This window comes from Artemia sp. Qi Xiang Cuo, chromosome 20 (genome assembly GCF_049724085.1).
Source record: "Artemia sp. Qi Xiang Cuo chromosome 20, ASM4972408v1, whole genome shotgun sequence".
Classification (NCBI taxonomy): Eukaryota; Metazoa; Arthropoda; class Branchiopoda; order Anostraca; family Artemiidae; genus Artemia; species Artemia sp. Qi Xiang Cuo.
The window spans coordinates 52,959,079-52,977,725 of NC_142813.1; the positions used below are offsets into that span (position 1 = coordinate 52,959,079).

An 18,647-nucleotide genomic window follows, 5' to 3' on the forward strand; every position below is an offset into this window, starting at 1 on the left:
TTATTCAACCCATCCTTGAATATGCGTGTCCCGTCTGGGGCCCACAAGTTCATCACATAGATTACTTAAGTGATGATTTGGAGGGGATCCAGAAACGAGCTGTAAAGATCATTCTTTGCGACAAATATGTAGATTACAGCTCCGCTCTGAAGTCACTTGAAATACCAAGCCTTCACGATCGCCGTTTTCAGGTGATGATTCGTTTTGGCCAGTTTTTATTGTCTAGTCCTGTACATAGGACAATATTACCACCTAAAATGCCTGTCCGCGCAAATACCAGAAGCAAAAGCAAACTTATGCCCGTCTCGTGCCACACAAACAGACTTAGTAACTCCTTTGTTCCTTTTTTTACAAGTGCTTTTAATAAAATGTAGAGAAGTGTTTTCATGTAAAAAAGTTTTCATGTAAAAAACAGCGCCTTTTAGTGCATTTTTTTTAATGTGTCTATGACAGCTGTTTTCATTAAAATGATTCTGATTCTGTTAAAAGTTGCATAACAGACACTCTATTATGCAACTTAAAGAGAAGGGGACTATGTAATAGATGACCCAAAAGTAATTGCTAATGCTGTAAATAGGCAGTTTACATCTGTATTTACTCCACCTGGTAATGTCCCTCTTTTAGACCCCCACCCCCTATACCACCATAACCCCTAAGTTTCTGATTACAGTCAACAGGGTAGATGAAGAGATACGCCTAAAAAAGGTGAACCCAAATTATTGGGAATATATAGAAAAAAATCGATGTCCATAGTCTTATTTAAAACTTCTATATTATTATATTTTCTTTTATAGTTATTATATTGTTTTAGCAACATGTTTCCTTTCAATAGGCCTAATTGACACTAAAACCATTTACTTTACAAAGGACCCCCCCCCCCCCTAATGATCAAATATCAAATATATGCAATGAATCTTCCTTATTTTAGTAAACTTTTAAAGCTGGGAGATCAGGTGCAGGATACTAAACCATTTACCAACAGCCCCTGAAAAAGCAACACTCATAAACAAATTGAGAAAAAACTTCAACCTCATTGATTCTCCTTTAGGATAGTGTTTTTTCTTTCTTGTCTTCTCCAAGCTTAACATACGGCAGAACTATTAGCTCAGTTTAATCCAGATACTGACACAAAACACAACCTAGCTTTTGCCAATCTATGAATTTTGCAAAGATTTTGATTTTTTTTTCTGGGAGGCAGGTAGTTATTAATTAGATGAAATTTTGTTCACTTATGAAGGATAGTATAGATTATAAATTTTTTTTTCATAGGCAGGAATGATGTTAGCACAATGTATTATTTATTATTTTTTGGTTTCTTGGTTTCTTTCTTATGACCAGTACACTTTGTATAGAAGGAGTTGTTGCAGAAACTTTGAAAAGGGCTCATTCATTTGGAAATTGGAAGGGCGTGTGCCCTTTTAATAGTCGAAAGTGATTGGAAGGCAACAAACACCCCTTCTATGCCCGCCATTTCCCATAACGCATCAAATCTAAATTTTGAGATAGCCATTCTGTTCAACGTAGTTGAAAGTTCTAGAAATCAGGTCTTTGAGGATGGCAACACCCAAATACCTCACAGCAAGGGTTGTAAGTTATGACCTGGGGGCATATAAGGTTTTTATAGAAAGCGTTGTTGTAGAAACTTCTGCACTGAGGACATTCAAGCGGAGGTCTTGACCAAAATATTTGCATAGTTTTTCAATTTTTTCACTGGCTGTTAATTGTCCTGGTTTTCTTCCTTTCTTCGCGATTTTATGTTTTATGAAAGTGACTGGAGGGCAACAAGCCCCCCAGTCAAACCCATCATTTCCCCAAAACAAAAACAATCGAAATTTTGAGATAGCCATTTTGTTCAACATAATTGAAAGTTTTGGAAATTAGGCCTTTGAATATGATAACCCTCCTCAGAGCCCTCATGGCAAGGGTTGTAAATTATGACCTGGCGGCATATAAAGTTTTTATAGAAAGCATTGTCATAGAAACTTCAAACAGGGCTCATTTAATTGGAAATTGAAAGGGCTAGTGAATTGAAAAGGCCCTTTATCATAATCAAAAGTGATTCAAGGGCAACTAACCCCCCTTTTACGCCCACCATTTCCCCAAAAACATCCAATAAAAATTTTTAGATAGACATTTTTTCAACGTAGTTGACTTGACTTGACTTTATTTAACAAAAACATATACATAAATTTTATACAAAGGAGAAGAGAAGAATCTCGTAATGTCTCCTTTATCAAACAATAGGGGAAAAAAATACACTTCCCGCTAACTTAACATCAGAAATAAACTAAAATTTTATAATAAAATAACACGATTTAAATTAAAATTAAATAAGAAATGAGAAAAAAAAAAACAAAAAAAAAAAACAAAAAAAAAACAAACAAAACTTAACTATCGACTAACGGCGATAGGGATGGGATTTACTTAAAAATTTATAAATAAATCAATAATACAATCAATCCCCGCTACTGTAGACTGAAAGGACCATCTTTTTCAATTTCTTTTTATATATGTATAGTGATGGTGATTCAATTACTAATTCAAATAACTTATATTTATTCGCAATATGAGGAAGTTTATATCTTAAACTTAGTCTGGATCTCTCTATTTTAACAAACGGGAAAAGAAACTTAATCCTAGCTCTTGATAAAAAGCTATGTTTATTTTCAACCAAAAGTTTCTTACTATTGAAAAAATGATCTTTATGTTGGATTTTCAAAAACCATATGCCCAAATGGAGGTCCCAGGGACTTCTTGCTGTCCGGTTCTAAGCCGGCTTAAGCACTTCGGTGTAGACTTGAGAAGATATGTGATCCCCGTCCTGCACTGGTATCCGGGATCATTGCTTTTCCTGAGGCGAAAAAAATTTCAATGATTTAAAGAGCATGAAAATTGGAACGTGGAATGTTACGACATTAAAAATGACTATCGTATCGACATTTTGACTGACGAATTCAGACGATTCGAAATGGCTTATAAGGAGTTTCAGGAACTGATATCCCAGGGGTAGAAAGCATGAAATTAGGTGATATAGAAATTGTTTATTCAGTCAGGAAGGATGAGTTTCGTAGAAAGAGAGTAGGGCTCATGATGAATAAGGAAGCTGCTAAGTCTTGTTTAGGCTGGGAATGTATTAATAATAGAATACTAATTGCTCATCTTATGACTAGAAAGTTCAAGGTATCAGTTATAGTAGTATATGCCCCTGTAGAACCGACTGATGGAGATACTAGTGACTCAGATGAATTCTACTTACAGTTACAGGAGCAAATAGACAAGGTCCCAGGTAGAAATATGATGTTATTGCTGGAGGATTTTAACGCCAAGGTTGGTAGAAATAAGGATAGATTGTATCCCAGCTTAGGTAAATTTGGTGTAGGAAAAGAAAACAGTAATAGATACAGACTTTTGCAATTTTGTAGGTATAACAATCTAGTTATAACCAATACGATGTTTGGTCATAAAATGGCTCATAAGTTAACATGGCATTCACGTGATGGTAAGACAGAAAACCTTATTGGTTATGTTATAGTAAATCGAAGACTGGCAGGATCAATACAAGATACTAGAGTATATATGAGTGCCGTTATTGATGTTAAAAGTAAAGATCACCATCTAGTAGTGTCAAGGGTTAATTTAAAGCTGAAATATCGGAAGGATAATTACCTCCCGAGAAGTTATGATGCTAGTAGACTCCAGAATGAGAATTTGAGAGAAACTTTCCAGGAACAGTTGAATACTAAACTTGAGAGTTTAAAATTTGATAATGTGGAAGATGGTTGGAATAATTTTAGAAAAATAATTTGTGAAGTTGCTGAAGGTGTATTAGGGAAGAAAGCTAGAACTGCAGCTAAGAATATTAGTGAAAAAGCTTTAAGTTTAATAGAAAGGAGAAAGGACTTGTACAAGAATTATCTGAGTGATAGATAATATGAAAACATAAGAAATGTAAAGAAAGTGGAGAAAGCATTGAAATATGAACTAAGGAGGTGTGAATTGGAGGCCATGGATAAAATTGCCGAGGATTTAGAAGATGCAGCTAGACGGCATAATAGTAAAATATTGTACTGGCACGTTAACAAATTGAGAGGTAGTAGTCAATCCGGACTTGTCCAAGCTAAAGATAGGAATGGGGTGGCAATTAGCGATAAGACAAAAGCTAAAGCAAGATGGGCCGAACATTTTGAGAATTTGCTTAACCGAGATAGAGTTGCAGGAAAAAATATAGAGGAAAATGGAAAAGTTTGTGATACCTTGGATGTGAAGGAAGATTTGTTTTGTGAGGAGGAATTAGCAACAGTACTAAAAGGATTAAAGAATAATAAGGCTCCAGGTGCTGATAGGGTAGTAAATGAGTTTCTTAAATATGGTGGCTCTGAGGTTAGAAATAAGTTATTGAAGATTATGAATATGATTTTTGAAAAAGGGGAAGTACTTAACGATTTTAGGAAAACCTTAAATAAGCCACTTTATAAGAAAGGTGATAAAAGTGAGTGTGGTAATTATCGAGGCATTAGTCTGGTCTCTGTAGGTAGCAAATTACTAAGTAATATGATACTTTTTAGACTGAGAGATGCAGTAGACAAAGTTTTAAGAGAAGAGCAGTGTGGTTTTAGAAAAGGTAGAGGGTGTGTTGACCATATTTTCACTCTTAGGTTAATAATTGAGAAATGCCTAAGTTTTCAAACACCTTTGGTCCTCAGTTTTATAGATTATGAGCAAGCGTTCGATTCTGTTGATAGAGGAGTTTTAGTAAAGGTTTTATCCCTGTATGGTATACCAGACAAATGCATTAAAGTGATTAGTGCTATGTACGAGAATAAACCGTTGCGGTTAAGGTAGGAAATGAGGTCAGCAGCTGGTTTTGTACTAAATCAGGAGTTAGGCAGGGTTGTGTTCTATCCCCATTTATATGGGTTATTTTGATGAATTTTGTCTTGAGGAGCACAGGAAAGGCAATGGGAGACCACGGAATCAAATGGGGAGGAAAAAGTCTCCTGGACTTGGATTATGCTGATGATTTAAGCATCCTAGATGAAAGTGTGAGCAAAATGAATGAAGTTTTAGAGGTTTTGCGAGTTCAGGGTGCTAGTATTGGTTTGAAAATTAATGTTAGGAAGACTAAGTCACTAAGGCTAGGAATAAGTGAAGATGAAACGGTGACGTTGGGTAATGAAAAGATTGATCAGGTGGGCAGTTTCACTTACCTCGGTATTATTTTTAGTAAAGATGGTGGGAGCAGTTAATATGTTAAAAATAGAACAGCCAAGGCTCAGGGTGTTTTTCCATAGTAGAAAAAAGTCTGGAAGAATAGGAAGATAAGTCTACAAACCAAGATTAGAATATTAGAAGCTATAGTGATGACAGTGGTCAAATATGGCTCTGAAGCATGGACGCTCCAAAAAGCGGACGAAGATTTGCTAGATGTTTTCCAGAGAAATTGCTTAAGGAGTGTTCTGGGTACCCGGCTGACTGACCGTATTTCAAACAATAGGCTATACGAAAAATGTGGTTCAATACCGCTTTCTAGGTCTATAATGAAAGAAAGGTTGAGGTGGTTAGGGCTTGTTGCTTGGATGAAGGATGACAGATTGCCGAAGATTGTTCTTTTCGGCCAACTATTTAGGGCTAAACGGAAAGCAGGTCGTCCCCGTCTGGGTTGGGAGGACGTCATAAAGAAAGATTTAAAGGAAATGGGAACTACGTGGGCGGGTGTAAAAAGGGAGGCTTTGAATAGATTGGGGTGGAGGAGGAGCGTGCGTAGCTGTGTTGGCCTCAAGCGGCTTGGTGCTGCGATGAGTTGTTAGTAGTAGTAGTAGTATATGCCCAAATTAAGGTGCAAAATTTGTTGTAAATCCAGAATATCAAGAAATAGAAAAGATGTTTTAATTTCAGAAAATTTCTCTGTCTTCCTAGGGTGTGCTAAAAAATGGTCCAGAATTCTTATTGATTTATTTGGAACAATTGGGAGTCCTCGTAAATTTGAAGGGAAAGTCAGCATCCAAACAGTCGAACAATACTGGAAATAAGAATCAATTAATGAAAAATATAAAGTTCTAATGATTTGGTATGGAAACAGAAACTTTAATCTATGCAAACAACAGAAAGTCTTGTATAATTTTGATTTAATTTTAATAACTTGTGCCTTAAACTACAAAGTTGAATCAATATAAATACCTAAATATTTATATAAATCCACTCTATCTATGGAGGACGCTCCAATATTAATACTTTGAAATGACAAACGCTTCACTGACCTCGAACTTCTCCCAAAAACCATAAATTCCAACTTCTCTAAATTAGGTATTAATTGGTTATCATGAAACCAAGAATTTACATTCAAAGCAACAGTCTCCAAGGACAATCATAGGTCCTCCTCGTTGCCCGCCCTCAAACTAATTGCTGTATCATCCGCAAATAATATTGATAACTCATCACCTGAGGGCATGCAATTTGGAAGATCATTTACATAAATCAAAAAAAGTATCGGCCCCAATACAGATCTCTGCGGTACCCCTATCTTTTTTAACGGGAAAATATGAGATGATTCTTCACAAACTTGGACTTTAAAACTTCTGTCAGATAAATATGATCTCATTAAATCCAGAGCTATTCCACGGATTCCTATATTTTCCAGCTTATCAAAAAGAATTGCATGATCTAATGTATCAAAAGCTTTTTTTGTGTCAAAAAATATAGTTGCCGCCAAATAACTATCATCCATAGCCTCTGATAAGAAATGATGTAAAGCAGCTACTGCTTGCTCTGTTGATGTACCACTCAAAAAACCAAACTGATTAGGAGAAATAAACTTATTCTTTTCCAGAAATGAAATAAATCTACTTTTTATTATCTTTTCAAAAACTTTAGAAACAGGTGATAAAATAGTAATTGGCCTATAATTGTTTGGGTTATCTTTATCACCTTTTTTAAACAAGTGTAAAATTTTAGCTACTTTAAGACAAACTGGGAAATATCCATTTTTTAAGCAAGAATTGAAAATTTTTAAAAGTGGCTAAAAAAGTACACCAACTAATTCATTAAACCGAGAAGTCAATATGCCATCACTTCCTGCCCAAAATCGATTCCTCAAACTAGTAACGGCTTTTTGGTATTCCGAGAACCAGATAGGGCACATAAATATAGTCTTATCTACTTTATTTGGTAAAAATTTTCTATGATTATGTGTTCCGGCAGACATTTGATCCACCAGACCATGTCCAAATTTTCTAAAATGGTCAGCAAATGCTTCCGCCATCCCTCTCTCATCAGTTATCTTGACTCCTTCATGACTTGTAATGTGAGATGGAATATTTCTTGTTTTAACATTATTAATTTTTTCATTTATTAATTTCCATGTTTCCCGAGGTGAATCACATTTGCGAAATTCATTTTGATAATATTTTGCTTCCGCTTCTCTGAGAACAAGAGTTAACCGATTTTTATATTTTTTAAAATTTTCAATATTAATTTCATTTGGGTACTGCATCTTCACCTTATACAATCTATGTTTTTCTTTTATACTCTTTAACAGGCTTTCAGTAACCCATGGTTTACGAGGCAAATCATTACTCTTTCTTAATATCATAGAACATACTTGGTAAAAAATTTGGTTAAATTTAATATAAAATAAAACAATTGACTGATTCGGGTCTTCAAAATTTAGGACATCATTCCAATCTATATCTCCTATTTTTAATTTCATCTCATCTATCTTTTTTTGGTTAATTATCCTTTTATAACTTTTATTTGGTCTCTTTTCACGTTCCACTCCTGATCCAGAGAAGTCAGAAACAACAACACAATGATCAGATGTATCATTCAAAATAATATGGGTATCAAGGCAATTTTCAGATGTAAAAATGTTATCAATAAGAGTTGCTTGGTTATCACAAATTCTTGATGTTGGTAAACAAGTAATTCACAGAATCTGTGGAACATAAATATTAAAAAACTATAATCCCTTATTCGTTGTCAAAACATTACTTTACAGTGAATAAATAATAGAATAAACAATTACATGAAGGGAAGGGCGTTGCTGGGCGAGGACATCCAACAACGACGCGTATTGACTTAAAAACTATTGAATACTAGACGATGGTGGCAGATATACTACAATTACCAAAAAAGTATTTCTTCCATCATTCACTTCTACTACACAACTCTCAAATAGCATCTCAACATTCCAAACCATGAATTCATTACGTAAAGAAGATGCAAAATCATCTCGTATAAAAATACCAACTCCTCCTCTCTTATTCTGTTTTCGACTAGCATCAAAAAACTTATAATTATAATTTTAAAAAACTTATAATTTTATTAATGTTCGAATGTATTATTTTTATCAAGAAATGTCTCACAAATTCCTAACACATTTGTTGACAACCTTTTAAGAAAATCATGCACAAAATTTAAGCTGCCATTTAATCCTCTACAATTACAAAATGGCAGTCGTGTTAGATGTTTAATTAAATTGGAAAGATATTGAACAAAATAAAAATTATTTTTATGTTGATTTTAAACATCTTGAAAAACTTTTTATTTTGTCGAAAACCAATGAAAGAAATTATTAATATAAAGAGGATTTTTTTCAAGTTCCTATAAACCTACCAGCAGGAATTTATACAAAACTTAACTCATCCATAATCTAAACTCAAAAAAAACTTCGCATCCCGTCTCTGTTAGCCGATATAAATAAAATAAAAAAAATAAAGAAAAAAAATAAAAGGCAACAAAAAATTTCGAAAATAAAAAATAAGAACAAAAAAGTAATACATAAACAATATTTGACATCATACTCACTCTAACCATTATCCTTACCATCACCCAAAGGCGAGCGCAATTTAATCATGGATACCTGAGCTAAATCATAACTAACTACAATCATAAATCCATTCAAACATACTAAAAAACCACTTTAATCCACTTCCGATACATTTTTTATGCATTTGACTTATACGACATTATACCATTTAAGCTTCACTTTTTGCTCATTCTCAATCAAGCATAATACAGGTGGGACGACTGGGGGGATCCAAGCACTGACTCCCTTTTCTCTCAATTCTTTCTGTTTGATTTTCAGGGAGTTACGAATGTCACGAACACCTTTCGTCACATCGTTTGTTATATAGACATAGGGAGATTCAATTCTGGCTTCTCTTCTGAACAGGCTTTGACGCAATTTCTTGTTTTTCTGGATGATACAGAATTTATCCTTATCATCCTTGAACTGGATTTTGATAAATCTATGCGTAAACTCAAGTAGCTCATATTGGGTAATAATCCCAAGATACTGGAAAAGTAAGGCGTTACCTTGCTCCTAAGCTTTTGTCTTAGATTCACCTTTAATTTTCCAGAGAATAATATTCCTTCTTCTATCCATGTTTTCTACCACAAGGACTCTCGTAGCTAACTCACCAAAACCGGGTTCCTTTGCAATTTGTTTACGTAGTGCCGATATTTCCTGCTAAATACTGGATAACTCATTTTCATGGGTCACTTTTGCTAATTCCAAATCTTCAACACGAGACGTTAGGGACGCTAAACCAGACTTAATGTCACTGATTTCCCTTTTTATTTCCGAAATATCATTCTTAGTTTCTTCGACGATTGCAAGGATTTTATCCAACTTTGAAAAATTATCAGTCGATTCCGTGGACCCTCTAGACTCGTCCAAATCGCTTTGTCTTGATCGCTTTCCACTTTTCTTAACCATATTAGTATCCAATAATGTTTATTATTTTCAAATAGCTCGATAAACGAACGCCCAAGATAATTCACTAGGCACTTCAATTGTCAACTTATCAAATAATTTTTTGTATTGTTCTCTACCCAATAATGTTTATAATTTTCAAATAGATCGATAAACGAACGCCCAAGATATTTCACAGCAAATTTTACACAGCGCTCGCACAGGGATGTTACTACTCCGGGTGCATTGAATGATTTTTTAGATAGACATTTTTTCAACGTAGTTGAAAGTTCTGGAAATCAGGTCTTTGAGGATGGCAACACCCGAATACCTCACAACAAGGGTTGTAAGTTATGCAGTGGGTGCATATAAGGTTTTATAGAAAGCATTGTCATAGAAACTTCAAAAACAACTGATTCGATTGGAAATTGAAATGGCTATTACCATTTTTAATAGTTGAAAGTGAATGGAGGGCAACTAACCCCCTGCTCATGCCCATAATTACCCCAGACACAAGCAATCCAAATTTTACGACAGCCATTTTGTTCAACATAGTTGAAGGTTTTGGACATTAGGTCTTTGAGGATGATAACCCTCCTCAGAGCACTCATGGCAAGGGTTGCAAGTTATGACCTGGGGGCATATAAGTTTTTTTTTTATAGAAAACGTTGTTGGGGAAACTTCAAAAAGGGCTCATTTGATTGGAAATTGAAAGAACTACTGCCCTTTTTAATAGTTGAAAGTGATTGGAGGGCAATGAACCCCCCTCTCACACCCACCATTTCCCCAAACACATGCAATCAACATTTTGTGATAGCCATTTTGTTCAATGTAGTTGAAAGTTTTGCAAATTAGGTCTTTGAGGATGATAACCCCCTACAGTTCTCAGGGTAAGAGTTGTAGGTTATGCCCTGGGGGCATATAAGGTTTCTATAGAAAGTATTGTTATAGAAACTTCAAAAAGGGCTCTTTCAATCGGAAATTGAAAGGGCTAGTGCCCTTTTTGATAATCAAAAGGGATTGAAGGGCAATTAACTCCCTTTTTACACCTACCATTTCCCCAAAAACATCCAATCAAAATTTTTAGATGGCCATTTTGTTCAACATAGTTGAAAGATTTGGAAATTATGTCTTTGAGGAGGACACTCCCCCCACAGCCCTGAGGGCAAGGGTTGTAAGTTACGCCCTGAGGGCAAGGGTTGTAAGTTACGCCCTGGGGGTATATAAGGCTTTTATTGAAAGTGCTGTTGTAGAAACTTCAAAAACGGTTCATTCAACTGGGAATTGAAAGGGCTAGTGCTGTTATTAATAGTCAAAAGCGATTGGAGGGGTGCAAACACTGCCAATCAACATTTTGATATGGCCATTTTGTTGAAGGGTCCTGAAATTATGTTTTTGAGTGCAACAATCCCCCCACAGCCCTCAGGGCTAAGGTTGTAAGTTATGCCCTGGGTGCATAAAATGTTTTTTTATAGAGAACATTGTCATAAAAACTTCAAAAAGGTCTCATTCAATTCGAGTTGAGAGGGCTGTTGCCCTTTTGAATAGTCAAAGTAATCAGAGGGAGAATCACACCCCCCCCCCCACATCCATCATTTCTGATCAACATTTTGATATAGCCATTTTGTTCAACGTAGTTGATGGGTCTGGAAAATATGTATTTGAGGATGACAACCCTCCCCCTATAGCCCTCAGGATAAGGGTAATAAGTTATGCCCTTGGGGCATATAAGGTTCTTATAGAAAGTTTTGTCGTAGAAGCTTCAAAAAGCGATGATTTGATTGGAAATAGAGAGGACTAGTTCCTTTTTTATTAGTCGAAAGTAATCAGCAGGCAAATGCCCCCCATGCCCATCATCTCACAAAGTATTTACATTCAAAATTTTGAGATAGCAATTTTGTTCAGCATATCAGAAAGGTCTAGAAATTATATCTCTGAGTATAACAAACCCCTAGCATTTAGGGCAAGGGTTGTAAGTTATGCCCTTGGGACATATAAGGTTTCTTATAGAAAGCGTGGTCAGATAAACTTCCAAGGGGGCTCATTGGATTGGTAATCAGACATTCTAGTGCTCTTTTTAAGGGTCAAAGTTATTGGAGGGCAGCTACCCCACACCACACACACACATGTCATGTTGTCCTGAGATGCATCTGATAGAAATTTTGAGATAGCTGTTCTATTCAAAATTGTCTAAATATCATATAACATGGCTTTTGGGGTTGAAACAAACCCCAGAGAGTAGGGGAAAGGGTTGTAAGTTTTACCCTGGAGGTATTTAAGGTTTTGATGAAAAGGATGGTTGTTTAACTTACAAGAGGTTCAGCCTTTCTCCTTGAAAAAGACTATGTCAATATAAAATGAACAGAAATTGATTAAAAAACTTTTTCCACAAAATAATTTTTTTTTTAAAGTAAAGAATTCCAATACAGCAAAAATGAACAAAACTAGAATCAAATAATCTACAGTACCAAGAACACAGCTACCACAAATCAGTATCAATAAATAAATGAAACTCGAAAGAAGCAGGAATTAATATGAGTAGGGTTCTAAAACCCATGCTTTCTAAAAGCCAGAATATAATTTGTACTTTACTGAAAAAATCCTTTTAAATATTTTCACTTTTATAGCTTTAAGAGATCAAAAATTAATTAAGATTTTAAGGAATAAATATAAGTATATTGTATATTAAACTGATAATGCGCATTTTTTTCAGTAAATTCATTTGAATTTTTTTCAGTAAAGTCAAATTATATTCTGGTTTTTAGAAAGCACTGTCCTGCCCTTAGTTACTGTCCTCTTGTGTATGATTATAGTAGAGGAGCAACTTGATCCCTTGATACTGCTAAAAGGAAAGTGTCCAGACACAAAACTCCACCAGAATATGCCAAAGGAATCATGGCAAGATATGAGATGGGGTGGATGAAGCAGGCCACATTTCTTGACTCAAAACCCTCTTAATTCCATGGCTAAAAGCAAGAGGTCTGCAGAAAAACAATTCTTATGCTTGACAGCTATTCAAGTCCCACTTCTTATGATTTGTCAATCCTTTCCCAAGACAATCTGCTACAATTGCTCAAAAATGCATCACATACTCTCCAGGCTGTAGACGTGGGGGTCTTTAAATCTTTTAAAACTGCATGGAAAAACAATATCACTTATTTTAAAAGCTGGTCTTTGTGATTAAGAGGGAAATCCAATATCATTTCAGGCTTAAAAACTAGATAGAAAAATTATCAAATCAACCATAGCCCAGCATTTCCCTTCAATTTTGAGCAGATCCTCATCAAGTCTTTGCAAAATGCATTCAGAAAGTTTGAAATTCATCCTTGGCAGGCACATGGAGTTGACTATACCAACTGCCTACACCAGATGCAAAAACACATGAAACTCCAGTGACTTCGACTTCAGCTACAGTGCCCTAGATATGAAGAAATGTCAAGGCTTGTTACCCCTCTCCAGACCATCAAGAATAGACTTGAGCCTGACATCCTTCAAGAATTTCATCTACAAATGGACAGACCTTCTTAGAAACGAGAAACCTCCCACAAAGTTTTTTTTTACTTTTGGTGAGACATAAAATGGGCAAACAAGGCTGAAGAGATTCAGACAAGCATATGAAATCTTTCACTACATATTGTTTCTGATATAACTATCATGAACAACTCCTTTCTTTGCAATATTAAACCAGAATCATCACTCCTTCTCCTTGCAGAAACCAAAACTGACCAGGGTCCTTATATGGTTGGAGGTTCTATCAACATAATTTTTTTAGCACATTCTTTATTAACATTTTAACATTTAAATACTATCAACAAATGGACAAACCTACTTGGACAGGATGAACTTTTGGCAAGACATAAAATAGGCAACCAAGGCCATGGAGCTTCAGACAAGCATACCAGATCTATCACTACTTTCTGTTTCTAATACAACAACTTTCTGTTTCTGATGAACAACTTCTGTCTTTGCAACATTATGCCAGAATCATCACCTATAGAAGCCAGGTTCAACCAGGGTCCGTCAATGGTTGGAGGTGCTTCAGTTAAGAATCAGTCTGGTCCCTCTTCATTCCCAGAAGACCTAGCATCAATCCCTTCAGCCCCAGTTTGCCAAAAAGATCCTCCAGAACCAAGCATATCTCAAGGACAAAGCTCCCAAGCATCTAATCCTCCTGTTCTTCTACAAGCTCAAATGATACCAGGAACATCAAAGGCAATGAGTAACCAAACATTTGGGTTTTCTACACTGATGAAGGCCCTGCTAAGTTTTGAGGAGAAAAACCCAGAGCAGAGTAAGCAGAAAGCTCATGCACCACTAAAATACTTGCTATCCAATGAAGTAAGCATCAAGGCCCTGATTGAAACATCTGAGAAGAAGCAAAAGACAGCAATAAGTATGGTATTACTTCATTTCTTTTCTCTCCTTTTTGGCTAGGCTTACATTCTGTTTGTATTTGCAAACCACTAAAAGGCATTCTAGTGAAGCTTTCAGGGCAAATTCTAGGCTCTTGTATTTAGACACTTGGTTGTTTTTTTTAACACCATTCCAACATTTTGTGCAAGTATTTCCTACAAAAAAGTCATATATTTGTTTTCATCAATCAATAGTAATTCTCTCACATCTTTTTTGCTCTTATTATTTTTTCAGATTAGCAATCCTTCTTGACTACTAAGGTTCTTTTGTTGTTCCTGCAGTGTGTTACTACAGCTAAGTTTTGAACTCTTGACCCCATATTACCAAGCCAAAATCATACCTAATATACTACCACAAGACTCTAATCTTTCATCAGAGCAATGCTTTTAAGTATGGAAAAACTAGTCAATTTATCCCCTCACATCATAAGCTGCAATATGGGGAAAAACTGACAGAATTCAATAGAAAATATGCAAACTAAATAAATTGCCAATTCTCACCTGGAATTAAAAATAGATTTCCAGTTTGGAACTTGGAATCTTTTTTAGGTTTGCAGATTTACTTTATTTTAGCTTTTTGCAGCTACATTTTCCATTTTTTTTTAGGTAGAAGTAAGCCTGCAGCAAGGTCAGGTGACAGTGTTGATAGTTAGTTCTGTATTTACTGCTGTAGAGATTGGAATGATTTTGGGTAACTTGTGACAGATGTGAGGGGCATATGAATCAATGATGTATCCTTGAAGATATTACAACCAACCATGCTGGATCATCAGAAGAGCTGGATGAGTTCCTAAGTCAAAAAGAGCTACCAGAGATGTTTGGAAGAGTAATACTGTTCTATTAATTACTACTGTGTTTTATTTTATACTTTTACTATTATTTGTTTTCAATACAAGTATCTGAAGATTTGTAAAGCAATTAGTCTTATCTGTGTTGAAAAACCAGTTGTCTTCTATGTCAGTCTTCTAGTTGACAAGTTAGAGCATCTTAATAAAAATGCGTGTTGGAAATTGTGTACATGTTCATTATTAGGAGTTTTAAAACATTGCAGCAATGCTGCTTTTGGAGTATATTTCAAAGTGGATAAAAATAAACATTGAAAAAGCTTTCAGGTAATGTATAAATAATATCTGGGTCATTATTTGTGATTTTTGGGCTTATTAGAGAGTAGAACATTGGGCAAATATTGAAAATTCTACCTTTCTGACCTACAAACAAAGTGAAGATACCACTCAGTGCCTTTTTTTCTGAATAAAACAATTGCTTTTAGCACAAGTTCAATTTTAAGTCCTTTACAGACCCTCAAAGAAGATACCTTTTTTTCTAATTTTAGATATGGCTTATATACCTCTGTTAGCATCACTCTTGTTAAAACTGATTTACTCCTAGGGTACTAAACCAGTTAACAACCCCCCACAAACAAAGTGAGACCATCCCAAAATTCAGAAAAAAACCTTATACCTATCAGAACAAAGCTCTTAAGTCTGGGAAAATTAGCCACTTTATCCCCTTCCCATCACAAACTGTACTATAGGACAAAACTGATGGAATTCAAAAAGAAAATGTAAGAAATAAATAAATCCCCAGTTTGTGCCTGAAACTATGAGTAGATTTTCAGTCTGGAGCTTTAAATTTTGTTCAGGTTTGCAGTTGTACTTAAATTTAGCATTTTATTCAAGCATAAGATATAATACTTCAGCTAAATTGCCTGTTTTTGTTTAGGTAGAAATAAGCTAGCAACAAGTTCTGGTGGTGATGGTGATAGTTGCTGTTGCATTTATTGCCATTATTGCTTGGAATGACTGTGTATGCTTTTGAGTCACTTGTAACAGGTGAGCAGGAGCAAATCTCCAGCATTTTTATTGGGAGGACAAGAAGGGTCCATATCTGGATAGTCAAAGGGCATGGGAAGTATAAATTTTTTTCCTTACATTATTGGGGGGGAGGGGCAACTGCCCCCCTAAAAAACATCCCTGGGTATGAGGGGCATATGCACAAGCATAGGATCCCTGAAGACCTGTCAACAAATTATACCAAATCATCAAAAGAGCTAGATGACTTATTATAGACAAAAGGAACCAAGTTTCACTGCCAGAAGAGTGGCAGTTTTGTTTTCTCATTTAATATTGTTTCTTTTTATATTTTTTACTTTTGGATATTATAATTTTATGTGTTTTCAATTCAAGTATCTGAAGGTTTAAATGTTTTTTTCTTACTTTTTGATATTTTTACTTTAATTTGTTTTCAATACAAATATCTGAAGGTTTAATTGAAAAGTTGTTCTGATCCTTGTTGGAAAACTGGTTGTGTCCAATGTCTGTCTTCTAGTTAAAATGTCAGAGTATGTGAAAGTATGGGTGGGAAAACTGGTTTGGCATGTTGAGTATATCTTCATTGTGGTGAGTGTAGGAAAAGTATTTTTGCATATCAGCAATGCTGCTTTTAGCATATATTTCAAAGTGTGTTGAACAAGCAGTGACAGAGCTTTCAGGTGATGCACAAATCATATCCAGGTAGCTTATTTTGTGGTTTTTGTTCTGATTAAAGAACTGAACATTTTTCCAAGGGTTGGTCTGCTGGTTCAGTACCCTGAATTGAATCAACAGTGACAAAATCTAGAATAAGAAAACACATGGGCAATATATACATATGGGCTATATTTAGATAAGATAAGAAATATTAGGTTAAAATTAAATTTGCACCAAAAGCAATTATTACATTCAGAAAGAGCACAAAAAAGGCATTGGATGTTATGTTCACTTTATTCATAGGTCTGAAATGTGGACTGGTGAGTGTTTACCAAACATTGCACAAACTGTGGGCCTTCTGGTTTAGTACCCCAGCCTATAGGCCTACATACAAATCAGGGTAGGCAATATATTTGACCATTAAAAGGGGGAGGTGTAAACATTGCAATGCAAGTGAATGTTTTATTTAGAATTAGGATAAAATTCTGATTCTAGGACTATGGATATTTCTTAGCCATCTCAACTGACAGATAATCTGCAACTTTACTGTTTTGTTATTATAGTAGCCTAGGCTATTTACTTCAGAAGAGCCACCATCCCAAACTGCTAGACTACTGCAAAAACAAATGTCAAGGCCTATGAATATATTTATTGCTCCAGTACTAGCCTAAGCTACATAAAATTTGAAGCTAGGCTATTGAGAAGCCCATTATACATAACCAAGGCTGTACCCAGAGGGGAGGGGGTTAAGACCCCTCCCAAAACTATTTTTTGACTCGTAGAAATGTAATAAAAATGGATATAAAAAATTTTGCATGCGTTTTTTTTGTGTAACACCCCCCCCCCCCCCCCAAAAAAAAAAATCTTTCGAGTCAAACCCCCTCCGAAGAAAAATCCTGGGTACGACCTTGTATATAACCATGTTAATCTAGGAACCAAAATACATGAAAAGCTTACATCTACATTGCAAAGCAAGTAGACAATTTGGAAATTAAGTGTCAGAATTCATGAACTTTCTTATAAATCTCGAAACCTTCTATTTGAGAATGGCCCCATTCAGCAGTGTTGCGACAACACAAAAACCAAAAAGCGGTGCTGGCCAGTGAAAAAAGCGGTGTTTTTGCGGTATCCTTTTATTGAAACACGGTATAATTTATGGTATATTTTGACATCCGTAATGCAATTAAACCGTCACTAGTTTCAACAAAAAACTTACTTTTTAAAAGCAATTAATTCCTTGCTACTTTTCTAGCAAATGAATACTATTCTATATTAAATAAAAAAAAGTTTTTTTAACTGAAAGTTAGGAGCAATACTAAAACTTAAAAACAAACAGAAATTATTCTGTATATGAAAGGGCCTATCTCCTCTTCAACGCTTCGCTCTTTACACTAAAGTTTTTTATTGTTCTAAAAAATGGAGTTGTGAGAAAGAGTCAAACTTTAGCGTAAAGAGCGAGGCGTTGAAGAGGGTACAGCCCCTTTCATATACGGGATAGTTTCTGTTCGTTTTAAGTTTTAACGTCGCTCCTTACTTCCAGTTTAAAAAAACATTTTTTTACTTCAATTTCTGAGTGTTTTTAAATTAATGCAGGTTTTGATTTTGGCTCACGTACATGAATAATTAAAACGAAATTTGCACATTAATTTTACTTTTTTTTGGCTAAACGGCTTTCTCGAAAGCTGTTTAATTTTGTTACGAATGTTTTTATTAGTAATAAATATACGTAACTTACGAATTAACTTACGTAACGAACTTTTATATTCGTATATTTTTATTACGTATATTAGGGGGCTTACCCCCTTAGTCAGTGCCTCGCCCTTTACGCTAAAGCTCGAATTTTTTCCAATTCTTTAAGAATGACCCCTTAATCACAAAGGCCGTTAATTAGAATAAATAGCTCTTATGAAAGTACTTAAAAAAACTTTAGCGTAAAGAGCGAGGCATTAACCAGGGGGCGAACCTAATCATATATATAACATTTTCTGTTCGTTTTAAGTTTTGAGGTTGAAAAGGTTTCAGTTGAAAACTTGTTTTTTTTATTTAATTTCTGATCGTTTTTTTAAATAATGGTGG

General features: G+C 35.1%; 1 protein-coding gene across 2 annotated transcripts in view; it reads right to left on the reverse strand.

Moving 5' to 3' along the window:
* Positions 1–17,622, reverse strand: part of LOC148940353 (uncharacterized) — a 48,149-nt gene extending 30,527 nt beyond the window's left edge. The window contains exon 1 of one of the 2 annotated variants that reach the window (XM_089105816.1): positions 17,529–17,622. The gene's annotated coding sequence lies outside the window, so the exon portion shown is untranslated. The remainder of the gene's footprint in view (positions 1–17,528) is intronic. The other variant, XM_089105815.1, reaches the window with a different exon arrangement.
* Positions 17,623–18,647: the final 1,025 nt, after the last annotated feature.